This window comes from Paramisgurnus dabryanus, chromosome 17 (assembly GCF_030506205.2).
Source record: "Paramisgurnus dabryanus chromosome 17, PD_genome_1.1, whole genome shotgun sequence".
Classification (NCBI taxonomy): Eukaryota; Metazoa; Chordata; class Actinopteri; order Cypriniformes; family Cobitidae; genus Paramisgurnus; species Paramisgurnus dabryanus.
Genome location: NC_133353.1, coordinates 27,252,594 through 27,269,468, shown reverse-complemented (window position 1 = coordinate 27,269,468; position 16,875 = coordinate 27,252,594). Strand labels below are relative to the sequence as shown.

Sequence of the window (16,875 nt, the reverse complement as noted above, 5' to 3'; positions counted from 1 at the left end):
CCGAACTTGTCCTTTAAATTTTATTAAAAAAGGACAGTGAAGAGTGACTAGATTCTTTTTTTTAGAAGTGGAGATTTTCGGATGTACTTGCAGTAAAAACAGCACTGATGTAAATGTAAACATTGTGAAATATCAGTAAGATGAGGATAATAAGACTTGATTTTTAACAACTTGATTCTTTGGTTCACTCTTTGCAGTCTGGCCCATATACTGTAGGTTAAAATCTTGCAAACTTAAATAATTCTTCTGGTTAAAAAAGCACTTCTCTGCTTCTACGTTCAATCGCCTGCAGTCAGAACACAGCAAACTGTCACCTTAGAGCAGCAGCTACAAATTCAATTAATATGCAAATTGGTCCAACTTGATGAGGTGTCTTAACAAATAACCCTGAATAAAGATAAGCTTGTTTAAGGTTGTTTTTTAAACAGGCGCCCACCCAATGTCAAATCACTGAGTGACAGACTCTTAAAAGACCAGCGCTGGCATAACTAAGTTCATACATCACAATGGCACCGCGCTAAACGACATCTGCTGCGAATCAAGACATTTAAGAAGCAATATTTAATGTTTTATCAAGCTGTAGTCTAGATTGAGATGGAGCCAATTTACAGCACAAGGTCGATCTGGGATTGTTATTTTTTTTCTCTATTGCATTTGGAGGCGTGACCCAGTTAACAGAAAATGTTTCAAAGTTTTGGCTCATGTTCTGTGAAGTTTTCTCAAAATGACAAACAAACTCTTTTGCAGTGTATTTAAATTTATGCCTCTGGCAGACAATTTGATCCAAAACAATGTACAGTATATTAAAGGTATACGTTTTATTAGTTTGTGTGCGCTCCCTAGGATTTGAACCCATGACTTTCACAAAGCTTTACCAACTGAGCCACAGGAAAGCTTATATTCATGCTTTGTATACACTGTTAACGATTTCCCTGTATTTTTACAGTACGGTACTGGCAGCACGGTTGCCAGTAAGTTACTGTATTTTGGGTTTACAGTACTGTACTGTAATACCATTTTACAGTACACAAACTAGTACTGTATAGTTACAAAGCAGTACTGTACTGTAATTTTACAATATTTTATTACAGTAGTCTATTTTTACAGTAATTTACTGTAATGTCTATATTGACCCATAAATACTATTTATTACTTATTACAGTTAATACAATAATATTATATAAAATAGATAGAGATTTAGGTTTAAATCTATAGTTATTAATATGGTAAAAATGCTATCCTTGACATGACATAATGAATTAAAAGGCAATCCAAGCAATGTTTGTATCAAAATTTTATTTAAAAAAACATTTAATTGAAACAAAACATTTAAAACAAGATTTTAAACAATAATAAACATATAATCAAGTAACATAAAATAAAATCAACAAGTATAAACAAGTTTGGAGACCCCTGCTGTAACATATTTAACTCTGGCAAATAGAACACTGTTCCATAGTTTGAAGTTTTCAGTTTAAAGTCCATCATCGACTAAAAGGTAACATTTCACTGTGGTAAAAAGAACACTGGCCCATAGTTTTAAATATTCTACTTGAATTTCATTTAACACTAAAAATAAATGCATTAAACTGGCAGACAGACCACAGTGGCCTTTACTTTGAAGTCGTCCATTCGAACTCAATCAGGGACTGCATGAAGCTGTTCACATGGGGGTTAATGGCCACAGCTTTTCTCTGCACCAAGTTCCTTGTCTTTTTGCTTGCTCCTTGTCTGGATGTGCATTTTTTCCCATCTTTGGAATTAATTCTATCCAGAAACCTGTTAGAAATATCATAAACATTAAGTCAACAAATATAAGATAGAAAAAGATTCTTAAAAAATTTAACTCAGCCTTGAAATTACCCCTATTCTGAAACCTTTTGCTCTTATTCTACTGTTCCACACCTAATTACATTAAAATACAGAAGATTCACTTACCTCGGAACAAACTCTTTCCTCAATGGACAGCATCCACATGGATCATGTCATGATTGAATGTCCTGAACAGAAAGTAAAATTGTTACTGATTTGGACACAACTTTTTATTCTGAAAACAAAATCTTTTGTCAATAAAGTCCAGGGACACCTCTGCTAAATAAATACAATTATTAAATTAAATTTCTTATAACCAAAGTCTGAATATTTCTGTTTGTATATTTCTACATGGCAAACTAAGACAATTGTGTACATGTTGTGTATGGTCGTGTTACAGTGTTGTGTGTGGGAATTGTGAATGAGTGTATACATGGGTATTTAAAGAAACTGTAGTGGTAAAGTGCAAACTTACCGAACAATGTGCTTGGTGTGTGTCTGGTGTCACCCATTGTGCCTCCACATCTGCCTTAACTCCTGAAAAGTGCAATGACACTCATGTAAACTACAAATAAAAAGTGATCAGCACATTCCTGTGTACTTTTACATGTGACGTGAAAGCATTTAATATTGCAGTCGAAAAAATACATGACTTGTAACTGTACATCATGTACTTGCCTGGTGCCTTTAAAGATGATCCATCTTACCCAATCCAGCTTACAAGCAATGGTAAGACTGTAAAAAAGACAAATGTTACAAAATCTGTTAGCCATAGAAATAAGTAGACATTGTGAAGGAAATGGTAAAAGAAAATTTAGTAACACTTTACTATAAGAGTTTATTCCTTAACATTTGGTAATGCCTTAGCTAATATGAACTAACAATGAACAATATATTTTACAACATTAATAATATTTGATAATGTTCATTGTGCAGAGACAAAGTGATTGATTTAAAAATGTATTAAGTGTTTAAATCTAATATCATGCTATGCTAACAAATAAAACATTACTGTAAGTGTTAAGTCAGTTGTAAAACAAATATATATATATATATATATATATATATATATATATATATATATATATATATATATATATATATATTAGTTGTTATATTATATATTATATATAAATATCTAAATAAGTCTTTTTTAAATTATTATTCTATAACATCTTGTCTACAGAAAATCTCTGAAAATGTCTCGTTTAGTGCAGAAAATAGCGATTTATAGTGACAAGGTAAAAAGACTGTCCCTTTAATGTTTTACCCGGACGGCTGCGGTGTAACACTATTTCACGCAAAGTTTTTTAACAAGTTAGTAGCTAGCTGCTCACTTTAAAGATAAACATGATCGCCTAAATCTGAGCAATCCTGGTGATGCCAGTTTCCTACACGATGTTATAATGGACTATTTTTACATCAAGAGATGAAGGATCAGATGACAGAGACGAGAAGACAAAGGTACGTAAATGCGGAGCCCATTCTCTTTTCGTGCATTGATTTGATGTGTTTTGGAAACTTATATATACAGCGTGTAATGCATCTGAAGTGGTGGAAACAATATGCCATAAAAATGTATTGGACAACTTACTGGGCGTGTAAAACGCTTAAGAGAAGATATTCTCTGCTTTTGCTGATATAAGTTACCGTAATATAATAACAACAACAATAAGCGCGGCAATCCCTTTCGTTCATCCGATATTAAGATGAGCCCAGGTCTGAATTATATTTGGTCGAAGTTAAAGCTGCGATGAGTTCGATGCATGTATCCAGTTAAATATGAGGTTTCTTGTTTTCACTTCTGTGGAGGAGTTCGGTACTACAGTATGCTGTGTACGGCGTGTCAAGTCCTATCTGTTTACAACCACGAGTCAGCCTTACCAAACAGTCGAACTTCATACTTTTCTCTGACGCTAACTGAACGGATGAAACGCCGTCAACGACCGTTATGCTGGGACCGCAAGACCGCGCTGGCGGGTTGTCTTTGTCCATTTCGTTAAAAATAGTTTCATTGTCACCACACTTTCAACACAATATAAACTCACCAAACCGTCATAATTTAGTTAAAACAACCCTATATTCATTTAAAAAGGTGTAAAGCGAGTTAAAGCAGCGGTAGACATCTGTGTGTAACGTTTACGTTAGCTTACTTTCTGAGGGAGATTGAAACTTTGTTGGCGACCGTTTTTCTCTCTCATTGCACGTTTAAAACAATATTGTGACAAACTATTGACAACATTCTTAAACTAAAAATTAAGTTTTCATGAAACAGAAATATTTCAAACTTACCGAACTGACAGAAATCAATCGTCCTCCTTCAGCTGCAGCCAAGAGTTGTGCTCTCCCTCTGTCTGTGTGATTTGACGTTGGCGCACTTTCACTGATTATTGCAAGTACACCTGGCACATTACAGCAATGGCTACAGCAAGGTTACATCAAGACCAAAATATACTGTAAAATTTTCCCGCTCAAACAAATTTACCCAGAATGCATTATGAACTGCAGTACTGTACTGTAATGTACACATACAGTATAGTACTGTGGATTTTTACAGTACAGTGCTGCTAAATCTACAGCGACATCTAACAGTGTACATTAACTTGACTTTGCAAGTGCTATTTGTAAGCACCAACTGCAATAAAAAGCAACATTAAGAAATATAATGAAAGAAAGACATTAAACAAACATTTTATATCATTATAAAAAAAATCTCCTGATGTTCCCAAAACGTTTGCATAATGTCAATGTCAGAAAAACGTTCTTAAAACATACAATTGTTTGCAACAAGGAAAGAAAACTCTGTTACGGGTTTAAGGACATAGTAGATTGATTTGGTTTCTCTCGGCAGGCAGCATCACATTTCCCATCATGCCTCTGGGTTAAACCCACTGCTTCTGTTTAACAGCATTCATCTCTCATCAGACGGGTATATGAGCTGAAACCGGTGACTGATTGCTTGGGATGCTCTAACTCAGCGGTTTTACAAGATTTCAGCTCAGATTCTTTCATCTCACACGCTGCTGCGTTTGAATGGTGCACATTTAAAGGTGGGGTTGAATGTTTACAAGTAATCACTGGAGGGAATTAAGTTCAAGAAACATGTCCTCCTGAAGTAGCACGCCATAAAACTGGATAAATTAAAATCAGGACTATAAACTGAACCAGTGTTGTTGAGAACAAAGATGTTCAAGGTTAGATGGTGACTTTTATCAAGTAATAGTATAGAGAGATTAAGTAATAAGCAGACCAAGAAATATACAGCAAAAATGCAAAAGTAAAAGGTTTAGAGTTCCTCATTTTCTTATGGGCGGGCAAGAAGCATAACAATTGTTTTCGAGAGAACACAAACCTGCAGTGCTTCGCCGTGACTCTGGATGGTGCTCAACATCTTGGCGCACCAGAAACGTGATATTCCCATATTTAACAATAAATGACAAATAAATGACGCACCCTCTTTTTATCACCTCTCAAATATGGGTAGGTTTCTTCAAAAGTACCAAATTTTGAGCAAAAAGCTGAGATAATCGCATTTTTGTGAAGGACTTTTGATAGAGATCAGATCAGATGCAGAGCGATTATCAAAACATACAAGGAGTTCTTACTGTTTGACCTAAAGGGTTGCTTCCAGGTTTTTTAAGTTGACTAAGAGCGCCAACTTGTGGATAATAGGGGAAATATGGATTGCCGGAAAAACTTGTCATTGGCAGGGAAGCATTTTCTCTTAATAGACGAGTTAACTCCATTGATGAGTTAACTTGTGACACACAGACGATACCACTCGAACACACTGGCGGCATCTACAATAGCTGTCTGTGGCCCTACGCTGGGTGACTCTGGTGTGCAATACCCTAATAGGAAGCAAAATCTTCACCCCTAGATCAGTTTTAAACACACACACTTTGCCCTACTGTAGTCCAACTTTTTTGACGTGCATTCCGCATCAGCTTTTTAAAGGCTCTGGGTTATCACGTGCAAGATACTTTTACTTGTTTGGCTTATGTGTCAAATTAAGACGCATTTTAAATCACTGCATGTGTAGAAGTAGAAATCATTTTTAATACAGCCACCGAAAAAATTTATAGACTACTTCAGTTTAGCCTTTTTTTGCCAGAAATGTTTTTTTGGTACTCACATTTTTTTACTCAAATACCTATAAATAGTACATTACGATAAACTGAAAACAGTTTTAAAAATGGCCAATTAATTTTTTCTGGGGCTGTATATTTTATCTTTAAAGATGTAACTTCTTAAGGTCTAAGCCTAAAGTTCACCTTTACAACGTCTACTTTAAAAAAAAAAATTCTGCTCAAAATTACACCTATGTTGTTTGGTTTTTCCATTGGAAAAATAGTCTTCCTCATTCATCTACCAACAGGTGTACCTTTAGCAACTTTAGTGATGCAAAAGGCATGTCACAATGCATTGTTTTTTATCTGCATTGAAAAAAAGTCTCTTACTGTCAGAAAATGATCTCCTGTGAATTTGTAAAAAGTTTGGATGTTTTTTTTTTTAAATATTGAACAAAGAGTGTTTTGGATGCATGGAAGTAAATTTATTCATCTTCTGTTTTTTTTTTTTTTTGGTCACCAAATCCAACCTTATATTATTTTAATCACCGTCTTGTTACCTAAAACATAACACCATTTTGAAACATGTCAGCAATTCCTAGTAACTTATAGCTGGGTTTGAAAACATTTTTACGCAGCAGGTTTAGTTGTAACAGTTTTTCAATGAAACCTCAGTTATACAATGAAATGAAAACAATGTAAATGCAATTAATCTAAATGATAACTGTTAATGCAATATCAGGGAGAAACACTGACAATTATGATTTTTTGTCTTTTTGTGCAGCCCTTTCAAAAAATTTATTTATATGCATTGATGCAAATACAAAGATGGTTAGATGAAGGATCGTGGATTAATAAATGTGTGGATATCTATCTATTATAAGCAGATATATAAACAATATCCAGAATTTGTTTGAATAAATTTTCTAGCAGGTGTTACCACAAATCCTCTGTTTGTTACAATTTACTCCACCTATAGACCCTTTTACAGCTCACGTGATCAAATAGCCTGCGCGCGCATTTGGGCAACAGAAGTGGTGTTATTCCCCATTGGTTCTAACGTGGTAGCAACTCAGAAAGTTTATTAAAACGGTTTCTCAACATCAAAATGTCCAGTTGTTGCGTTTGGTTGCACTAATATAATATACTAATATACGTATATATGTATCTGGCAACTTTATTTTTGGCCATCTGCTTACGTCTTTTATCCACTCCACTATAGTACACGGATCTGGTAGCTGTGTTGAAAATGTTGATAAAGTCAATTTTTTTAAAATAACTTACTGTTTGTGTTGCTTCACTGTTGATTCTTACGATACTTCCGTTGCCTAAATGCGCGCGCATACGCTGCCACGTCATCATTGTGTACAAACAGTAAAAGGGTCTATGGGGTAAGTTGTAACGTTTGCATTCCTATCACTTTTGGTATAATATAATGATAATGGTAGGTCCCATAAACAAACTTTAAATGTTCATTTGTAGCAGAGATCTGTGTGTTGATTGTGTAAAAAAAATGATTAATCTAACTTAAATATTTTTTGAATGATAGAGCCAAAGCCAAAAATCGTTAGGTTGTGCCCCACTCTCCCCTACTATTAAACATTTTGTATATGTGTATTTATATATTATTTGACTACTACTGCTACTAATAATAATTTATAATGATAAATATAATTTTATCACCCTAATTGGACACCCCTGGACATGCCCGTGCCAAAAAACGTCTATGCATAAATCCGGCCCCTAGTCCCAATCTGCTTTCATTGAATAAAAAAAGATTTACACAATTATTTAGAAAAAAATCCTTTTTGTGTTTCATAGAAAAAGAAAGTAGGGTTTTGTACCTAGTGTAAAATATGACCGGATTTTTTAATTTTTTGGTGTACTGTCCCTTTAAATTATTTTGATGGCTGTTAAACTAATAAAGTTGAACTACAAAAAAGACGATAATATGTGGAATATCACAAAAGCAAACAGTCAGAAGTAGGGACAGCTAGGGGTCGTTCTTATGCATATAGACGCACACATACACACACATACTGTATAAGCCACATACAGGCTCTCCCTGACACAAAGGTTGAATTATTTGGCCAAGGACTGATCATGATTAAAGTGTCCTGCGCTCACCTGCCCGAGTCTAATCAAGGAGAGCTGTGATTGCATTGGTAAAGTGACCGCGTGTGTGTGCGTGCGCGATTGGCAGCTGGAGCCCTATGAAAGTCAGCCCCCCCACCCCTTGTGCTCCTGTCAGAGGTGAATCAATCATGTCCAAAGATGTCAGCATCTGCCCAAGCAATTTTATATGGGAATAAATGGCAGATGGGGATGTTGTTCTCTGTTTAATCAGTTCCACCAAATGCGGTTTTATCTCGTATAAAATGAAACCATCTGTAGCACAGAAAGGTGTAAAGGTTCAAACGGCGAGAGTCGTCATCGGGAGGGGGGGGGGGGAATTGAGGATACGCAACGCTACTGTCCAAATGAGAGAACATTTCGTTTTCTGTTTACAAGTTGTGTTTAAAAGCCATGAATTGCTCACACGAGGAAAAGGTTTGAAGATATTCAAGACTACATTCTTAAAAGGTGTGAGGTATGGGAAAATGTTACTTTACTCCCCTCTCCAACTCTCAGTCTGCTGCTAGTTCCATTTCTTGAAAAAATATAAAATTTTCTTAAATGAAATCCCAAATGAAGTCTTAAGCAACACATATTACTAATGATAAATATTTTTTTATATATATATCTACACTAGGAAATTTACAAAATATGTTTATGGAACATGATCTTTATTATCCTAATGTTTTTGGCATAAAAAAATCTAAAAGTTTAACCTGTACAATGTTGGATATTGCTACAAATATACCCATTTGCCTTATGACACACATATGATGTGTACTGAGAAATAGCTTTTGTTATAACTTTAACAAATATTTGTGGCGTCCCATTTACTTTTTAAATCACCTATCAGTTTGTGTTTCCGAGAAGAATGATCTCTCTCTTATTACATCTATGATCTATATAATATATTATGTAGGCTACTGTATGTATTAAAGCCTGACTTAAAGCATCCTGTTTGTAAGCATTGCTGGGGGAAAGTAATATTAAAAAAAAGAAAAAAATGATGAAGAGGGCAGATTTTTGTGCCACACAGCTGAAAAATATTCAGCAAATCTTTTCTTCGTTCACCATCATTCTCTCAGTACCTCTCACAGATATATTACCCATGGGCTGCTGCAACCATTATATCAAGAGCCATTTATTTTCAGCACCTCCAGTCAGACACACAGACCATAATTTGGTCTCCAGGAATGGTGCGATAGTGAGGGGGAGACAGGCTGATGAATCCCCTTTGTTTTAAGTGGATATGATGGCTCCCAGTGTGCAGAAACTGCATTTAAGGAGGATGAGGAGCAGAGAAAGATGGGGGCAGAAACTGAGAGAATGAGCTGAGCGAAATGCCATTAATACTCTACTGTCACTCAGAAACACCACAGACGTAAAGCACAAGCGGGGAGTGACAGTCTCAGCTCTGCTCATTTCAGACCCTGTCATTACATAGGGGATTTCAGAGGCAATCTGAACATTTATACATTTATTCATATTTGTCAGACTACTATATATACCTGTCATATTTGGCTATACTGTATGAAACATTTGAAGAGCTCAAATGCAAAACCTTCTGCGTCAAATATGTTTTCTTGTGAATTAGTGCTTTTTATCAATTTAGATTTAATGGCAATGAAAAGGTAGTTAGTAACTTTACTCATTTATTTGGGTATGTAACAAAATTAAATGACTTTCATGGCAAACCCCTCTAAATGCATGCAAGCTTATATATACACTTACCTAAAGGATTATTAGGAACACCTGTTCATTTTCTCTTTAATGCAATTATCTTATCAACCAATCACATGGCAGTTGCTTCAATGCATTTAGAGGTGTGGTCCTGGTCAAGACAATCTCCTGAACTCCAAACTGAATGTCAGAATGAGAAAGAAAAGTGATTTAAGCAATTTTGAGCGTGGCACGGTTGTTGGTGCCAGACAGGCCGTATTGAGTATTTCACAATCTGCTCAGTTACTGGGATTTTCACGCACAACCATTCTAGGGATTACAAAGAATGGTGTGAAAAGGGAAAAACATCCAGTATGCGGCAGTCCTGTGGGTGAAAATGTCTTGTTGATGGTACAGGTCAGAGGAGAATGGGCCGACTGATTAAAGCTGATAGAAGAGCAACTTTGACTGAAATAACCACTCGTTACAACTAGGGATGCACAGAATCCAGATTTTTTGGTTTTCGGAATTAACAGGTTGCGAGTGTGGGAACGAATGTCCCCCCTTTTTTTGCTTACGAGTTTCATTTTCAGATTCTCACAGCCTAATTAATTTCAACAGTCCACATGTAAACGCCTTCACGTAATCAATGCCTGCGTGACGAGCCTAGGGTTCTGTGGAAAAAAATCTCAGTAAAAAGCTCAGTATGCGGCCAAATACTGTATTCGGTGCATCCCCAGTTACAACCGAGGTATGCAGCAAAGCATTTGTGAAACCACACACACACACAACCTTGAGGCGGATGGGCTACAACAGCAGAAGACCCCACCGGGTACCACTCGTCTTCACTACAAATAGGAAAAAGAGGCTACAATTTGCACAAGCTCACCAAAATTGGACAGTTGAAGACTGTAAAAATGTTGCCTGGTCTGATGATACTCAATTTCTGTAGAGACATTCAGATTGTAGAGTCAGAATTTGGCGTAAACAGAATGAGAACATGGATCCATCATGCCTTGTTACCACTGTGCAGGCTGCTGGTGTAATGGTGTGGGGGGTGTTTTCTCGGCACACTTTAGGCCCCTTAGTGCTTATTGGGCATCATTTAAATGCCACGGCCTACCTGAGCATTGTTTCTGACCATGTCCATCCCTTTATGACCACCGTGTACCCATCCTCTGATGTCTATTTCCAGCAGGATAATGCACCATGTCACAAAGCTTGAATCATTTCAAATTGGTTTCTTGAACATGACAATGAACAGTCACCAGATCTCAACCCAATAGAGCATATTTGGGATGTGGTGGAACGGGAGCTTCGTGCCCTGGATGTGCATCCCACAAATCTCCATCAACTACAAGATGCTATCCTATCTATATGGGCCAACATTTCCATTTCTAAAGAATGCTTTCAGCACCTTGTTGAATCAATGCCATGAATTAAGGCAGTTCTGAAGGCGAAAGGGTGTCAAACACATTATTAGTAGGTGTTCCTAATAATCCTTTAGGTGAGTATATATATATATATATATATATATATATACATACACGCAGACACACATTTTGAGACTACAAGCTAGCTAAAGCCGGCAAAATGAGCGTATTCGCATCTGAATTCCACATGCAAATGTCACTCAAAATATTCAAGCTTTCAACTATGCGCGAATAGCATGATATATTTGTTTCATTCGCATCTACTGTGAATGCACAGTTAAACTCTATACTTTTAAAAATGAAGGTGGTTCTTTACAGCAATTCCATAGCAGAACTATTTTTGATTCCTAACAAAAATATTCCTTGCTTTTTAGTCTGATTAACGTTTTATTCAATCACAAATAACCTTTTGTGAAACAGAAAGTTTCTTCAGATGTTATCTAGATATGTTACCTATACATATATGTACCTTATTATACATATTATTTAAAGGATACCTCCCCAGTGGATAGGGTACATACAGTATAGGTATTCTGACAAATTTTTTTTCAAAGTGCACCACACATTTTTAACAATTTATACAAAATAGGGAAACACAACAGTTGAAATACATTAATAAACCATGACAAATGCATTATAAACGGAGATCAACTTTAGAGGGAAAAACATAATTTGCTAATTACAAGCAATTTTATCACATAATATTAAACTTCACACGCACGTGTGGCAAATACCGCAGCAGGCTACTGTGGATAGGACAGACCCTTCTTGTTACATGAAAGCCATTTTACCCCTCACCCCATATCAGGGCTTTTAATTCAATTTTCTGCTTGGTTTAAAGATGGGAGCTGCTGACCTCACTTCATGAGCTTTTCTCCTCCTCCAAGTGGCTCACTCCTATCATCCATCCTAATGTGACTGATACATTGTGACACAAGTTAGATACGTAATTTGTTCCAGAAAATGACTTAGCGTCATGCATCATGCTAAATCGAAACAATGAGGGGACCAGGGGGCCGGGGGACGGCGATATCTCCAGCCCACAGCAGCCTTCACTTCTCTCTGCCTTTATCTAGCCAGCATATGAATATTTAATCTCAGCGCAGACCAAAATTGCTCTAAATAAGTGGCGCTGATGAAAGATTGCCCGCTAGCAAGGCACAGTGAGTCAAACGACACAGAAAGAAACTCAGGAAGGATTTTGAACAAATAAGCGTAACAAACGAGGGGCGCAGTAGCACAGGCAGACCGCTGGAATAAAAAATAACTACACATTAAGTGTGACCAGGCCCTGTATGACGTAAAAGGCAGACATTTAGGAGAGGGTAAGATGTGGCACATTTTTCTTAGGTCGACTTCAGAAGCAAAATGTGATTTAACTGATCCTATATTTACATTTTTGGCTTTAATTAGAATTAATAAAAATCGGATAATTAGGGGATACCTAAACAATTTTCATAAAGAAAAAGAAATAAAATAGCTATATAAAAACATACTACTTAAAGACAATGCTTACTAATACTTATTTATTTGCACTACGAAGACACCTTCTCCCAAAGCATCCGACACATTTACCCCACATCTACCATAATTTACGGCATATATGTTTGGCTCTTATGACAAGTTGGTTTACATTTTTAGATATGTTAACAAAACTTTTTATCAGACAGCTGTATATGGCAGGCACTTCCAAATATAGGGACGGCTTTCCAGACAGGGCTTAAGTCTAGTCCAGGACTAAAATGCTTGTTTGAGCTGTCTTAAATGAAAGCAGCCTATTTTATCTTATATATGTGTGCCATTGTTTTGTCTCAAATGAACATGTAAAGTTTTTTTGCAAGGTATGTTTGTAAAAACTATTTAAGTGTCCTAATATAACTAAAGCCTAGTCCTAGTCATATTAAAAAGATGCACAGTTTAAGAATAATAGGGCAATGAAGAATGCAGTCTTACCGGCCTTTGTTTGTGATAAACTATGACTAAACCAAAGTTAATAGTATTTCAATGTGTTTTAGCAATTATCTGCAAATTATGTTGTCTAGACGCTGTTAAGCAGAATCACATAGGTGGCAATTAGCAAGCAATGAGTAGGAGCGTGTATGAACATACGATAAGATGCAGAGAGAGTTGGTGAGCATGTATTTATCTCTGTCTTTCTCGATTCGTCTTCTTGATTCTGCTACCTGAATTAATAGACAGGAGCCAGACATCATGCCAGATGGGTGAAGAGAACGTGTCAGGTTCACATCAAACACTCAATTCCAGAACACTGAATGAAAATCTGTGAGTAGTCACCGCTGTAGCAGACGGAAGGTGAGAGATGGCCTTTATCTGACGACTCATTTGAAGACGACTCATGGTTTAGATGAAACTGGAATTTAAAGTTGACACAAAGCAGTGTAGCCAGAATATAAATTGTTTGCTGACAACTTGCGGGCCCATATATAGTTTTATTTGTGTGTGTTATTTGCTGCATGTAAACATAATGTAAAGAACATTTTGTGAAAATATAACCTTGATATCTATTGACTCGGTAAGGTCATGTCTAAGGCTACGTTTATAGGTGGGTGGCTACTTTCATAAGCGGACATTTCGACCTCTCCGATTTCAAAAATAACATCATGCACACATGTCAGTTTTCAGAAAAGTGTTCATTTACACATACCCGTGTATATATTCCCAGTGGCGGAACTAGAATTTTTTTAATGTGGTGTGGCCAAAGCTACTTTAAAGGGTCCATAGTCCATAAAAGAAAATGACGTGTAACCATGTATCAAGAAAGCATAAATGAATCTTTTGATTGCATTAGATGTAAACATAATAAGGGTTCATTTTAAATCTTTCTACTGTATTTCTTACATCTGATTTCTGTCATCATTTACTCACCCTTATGTTGTTCTAAACCTGTATTTTATTATAATAAACCCAAAAGAAGATATTTTGATAAATGGTGGTAAGCACACAATTAATGGTATATCCATTTAATTCCATCATGTTGTTTTTATTCCTACTATGGAAGTCAATGGTTACAGCTGTGTATAACCTTAAACTTACTTCAAAACGCAGAGCTCAACACAAAGGATGTTTGGATTAATCTTTATTTACGAAGATACAGGAGATGCAAAAGTTTTCTTTTTTCTTTTCATATTTAGTTAACTTTAATGACAGAGAGACTTCAACAAGTTAGGCTAAGACGGAATGCAATAAAATGTTTATTCGTTTAAGACATACAGTAACCAAATGTTTAGTATGAAAATCACCAAGACCGCTATTTTGATAAAGCCAAAAAGACGCAAACAGTCGTTTAAGCTCTGGCTGTGCGCGGATATGCGCGTCGCGCTTTCAAGTTCAATGTGGCAATCCAGTCGAATTAACAATCATACAGAAGCCAATAAAGATCACGTCAAGAATGAAAACATGGTGTCGGGTTTTGTTGTAAAACGAAATTCCAATCTTAGACTTTAATCAGTCCACAAGACAATTACACCTTTATACCCTGAAATCATGTAGCAATTTACGATTTCACTTACATAATTTAAAAGTAGACATTCCAAGCATTATGTAGACATTTATCTTTTGTTTGTATGACAAGTATTCGTTAAGTTACAGTTTATTTTTCTGACGCGTTTCTGAAAGGACTTCACTGAGTGAGAGAGAATTGAAGGCGCATCATGTTTATTTTCTTAATTTGGCGAAAAGCACAACATTCAAGTTTTTATTGGGAGTGGACAGAAAAAAACTAGTTACTTTAACGTTTTAAAATGATGTATAAATCATATCTGTATTTCCAAAATAAGCAGAGTTATCTAAGTCTCTTTGCACAGTGATTGAAAAATAAAGAGTTTGCTGCGCTGCCGCACGTCGAAAATAAACATAGCGATTAAGTGAAAGTAGCTCATTAATTTTGGGGTGGCACACGGGGTGGCCAGTGACATGTCACCCTGGACACCCCTCTGGCTCCGCCACTGTATATTCCAAACCTGTAGGTGGCGGTATAACGAGAAGCTCAAGCCCACCTAAACCAGAATCCAGAAAATAGCAACAACATCAACTAATCACTTCCACTTCCTCATTTGAACAAGGTCGCAGTTTTGACGTAGGTGTGAGCTCTGGCGCATACTGTGACGTTGGCTGCCTAAACACCCGTTTGTCTTAGTTTACATACAAACGTACAAATGAAGATTTTCAAAATCTCCACTTTGGCCGGAGTTTTTAAAAAAGAAGCGCTTTCAGATGTGAATTCTCCGTTTGCGTGAAAATGAAGGGCGCAATTGAAGGAGAAATGTCGTTTTACAAAATAACCATGTACGTGTAAACGGGGCCTAAGATTGAAATCAAAGTGAAATCAAACTTTGGTGCTCTGAATCTCATAATTAGATTACGAAACGTTTAATTTTTCTTTAAATATGTTAGCGGTATTTGCTGAATAATAAACTCCGTAATATTCAGGTCGCTTACCACTGTATCATGTAACTAAATTAATAAATGGATGGGATTTTTATTATTTGATCATCTATTGGCACACATTTTCATGTCCATAGCCAACCTGATCCCATGAGAATTCATACATATTTACAAAATTGGCTAATTTGTATGAATTTGTACAAAGTTAATCATGCAAAAACGTACAACAACAGTACAAAACAATAACGAAATCCCACCCCATGCCCAACGTCACAAAGGCAAATTGTACAAAAATTTGCAAATGAATTAATACGAATTGGCCACCTCGTGAAATACGTACGAATTGCCATGAGATAGCAGTGCCATAGCACATGCATCACTAAAAAGATGCTGATACTGTATATTTCTTTAAATCAATGTTTTCTGCTTCATAGCAAAGAAAAGCAAAGCACATTTTCAGTGAGCTGGTGAGGTTTGGCTATACATACGTACAGTATGGATGGTTTCATGTCAGGCCTGCATTAAGCATCTCCCTCTGGAATTTAAAGAAGTGTCGCAGGCCACAGAGCAGCTCCTGGGGGAAATCAACATATCAGCCACACCAAGTCTGCTCCAAGCCTCTGTGACATCTCCATTAGCAACACAACCATGAATATCACCAACCATATATTCTCTATGTGTTCCAGATATCCATTGATAAAATCAAAAGGAAACCTACAGGGTAAACAGGGTATTGGTTTGGTTCCAAAACATGACAAACGCCTTTTTAATGAGTTACCACCACAATCAGTATTGTATCTGGTCAGTATTAAAAAGTAAATTCTTAATTTTATGCAAAATCCGATATCCGCCGTGTTATTCTGTCATCTTTTCTCCCTCTTTTCCAAACTGCGACAAACACCAGTCCTCCTCCTCTGCAAAATGCAACAAATCCGCTCAACAAATCACAGCGCACCATTCCACGCATTGTAAACAATAAGGGCGGCACTTTGAATACACACAGAATCCTAGTTTTCCTCATTTGTACTTTGTGAAAAACAAACAAACAAAATAATATTTTTGATAAACCTGTGGTGTTTTTTGTGGCGGGGAAGAAACATAAGCCATCAAAATCAAATAATTTACATGAGAGGCCCTCAGGTGAAGGAAAAATGCCGGCTGTTGCTTGTTCTCACGCGACAGCACGAAGCTTCTGTCATGCTAACATGCAAACTTTCCATTATTTTACTCGAAGTCAACGAAAATTGAGCAGGACCAAAACATTTTACAGCTGATCGCTGTCAAACAAATTCAGCGATGACGTCCCATGGATGACAGCAGCAATGACAGTGTTCTTAATATGACAAAGTAAGTGTTTTGATTAATGCCATTAATGTTTATTT

General features: G+C 36.4%; 1 long non-coding RNA gene across 1 annotated transcript; it reads right to left on the bottom strand.

Moving 5' to 3' along the window:
* Window positions 1–923: 923 nt before the first annotated feature.
* On the bottom strand, window positions 924–4,410 carry LOC141280937 (uncharacterized). The gene is made up of 5 exons (XR_012335282.1): window positions 4,105–4,410; window positions 2,491–2,547; window positions 2,288–2,349; window positions 1,939–2,000; window positions 924–1,779 (listed from the first exon to the last, which is right to left on the bottom strand). It is a non-coding gene; the product is annotated as an uncharacterized lncRNA (long non-coding RNA).
* Between the last annotated feature and the right edge of the window lie 12,465 nt (window positions 4,411–16,875).